This window comes from Dermacentor silvarum, chromosome 7 (genome assembly GCF_013339745.2).
Source record: "Dermacentor silvarum isolate Dsil-2018 chromosome 7, BIME_Dsil_1.4, whole genome shotgun sequence".
NCBI lineage: Eukaryota > Metazoa > Arthropoda > Arachnida > Ixodida > Ixodidae > Dermacentor > Dermacentor silvarum.
This window is the reverse complement of record NC_051160.1, coordinates 139,182,626-139,184,556: the sequence shown is the minus strand read 5'-3', so window position 1 is coordinate 139,184,556 and position 1,931 is coordinate 139,182,626.

Sequence of the window (1,931 nt, the reverse complement as noted above, 5' to 3'; positions counted from 1 at the left end):
TACATACCCCCACATTACCACTTACACAAACATGAATTTCAGTCCTTTATAGACGAATTACCAGAACCTTATCTTGTTCTTGGCGATTTCAATGCGCACAGCAGTCTGTGGGGCGACTCTCGTATTGATGCGCGAGGTCGTCTTGTTGAACAATTTCTTTTCTCGTCTGGTGCGTGCCTCCTGAATAAAAAGGAACCTACATTTTACTGTATTGCAAACAGAACATATTCTTCTATTGATCTGAGCATAGCTTCCGCGTCTCTATTTTCTGAACTTAAATGGGAAGTTACCAAAAATCCTTACGGGAGCGATCACTTCGCAATACTACTGAGAACAACCAAAGAAAATGAGTCCTCACCACAAGCCCTCGATGGAAGGTTGATACAGCGGTTTGGGAGAAATTTCGAACTCTTACTAGTAGTATCTCCTGGGCTGACATGTCTTCGTTAGGAATTGATGCTGCTGTGGAGTATTTCACTACCTTCATAATTGATGCCGCTTCTAAATGCACATCCCAAATGAGTAGTGTGGCATGCAAACGCCGTGTCCCATGGTGGAACGACGAATGTAGGAGCGCTCGTAGGAAACAGAACAAAGCGTGGGGGCTGCTACGTGAGTATCCTACTGCGGAGAATCTTGTCAATTTTAAGAAGGTAAAGTCCCAAGGCAGGAGAACGCGCCGACAGGCCAGAAGAGAGAGCTGGCAGAAGTTTTTATCAAGTATAAACTCGTATACAGATGAATCCAAAGTCTGGAACAGGGTAAATAAAGTAAGAGGACGACAAACATATTCACTCCCTTAGGTAAGCACACAGGGCGACAGCTTGGAAGACCAAGCGAACTTCCTGGGCGCACACTTTGAACATGTGTCCAGCTCATCGCACTACTCGGAAACATTTAAACGATAGAAAGCCAGAATAGAAGGACAGAAGCTGGAACGAAAATGCAAAAAACACGAGGCATATAACGAACCACTAAGATTAGCTGAGCTACAGGCATCACTAAACTGCTGCTATAATTCTGCACCAGGTGCTGACTGTGTCATATATGAAATGCTGAAGCACTTTCCCCATCAAACACACAAAACCCTCCTTTCCCTCTACAACGCTGTATGGTCTTCCGGCGAGATACCGTCTGCCTGGAAAGAGGCCATTATAATTCCTATCCTGAAACAGGGCAAGGATCCATCGTCTGTTTCGAGTTACCGGCCTATAGCACCAACTAGCTGTCTCTGCAAAGTCTTCGAAAAAATGATAAACCGCCGCCTACTACATTTCCTAGAATCAAACAAACTGCTTGACCCATACCAGTGCGGTTGTCGCGAGGGTCGATCCACCACTGACCATTTGATACGTATTGAGGCGCAGATACGCGAAGCTTTTATTCACAAACAGTTCTTTCTGTCTGTATTTCTAGACAGGGAAAAGGCCTACGACACCACATGGCGGTTTGGAATACTAAGAGACCTCTCCCACTTTGGTATACGTGGTAATATGTTAAATCTGATTGAGAGTTATCTGCTGAATCGCACATTCCGTGTGCGAATTGGCGATGTGTTATCACGACCTTTTGTGCAGGAAACTGGTGTACCCCAGGGAGGTGTGCTCAGCTGCACACTCTTTATCGTTAAAATGAACACAATCCGTGCTTCGTTACCACCCGATATTTTTTATTCCATCTATGTGGACGATATACAAATAGGGTTCAAGTCCTGTAACCTCGCAGTTTGCGAGAGACAAGTACAGCAGGGGTTGAACAAAGTGTCTAAGTGGGCAGACGAAAACGGGTTCAAAGTAAACCCCCTCAAAAGTTCTTGTGTTCTTTTCACTAGGAAGAGCGGTCTCGTTGCAGATCCTACTATCGAAATGTATGGACAACAAATACCTATGAACAAAGAACACAAGTTTTAGGCATCATACTTGACTCTAAGC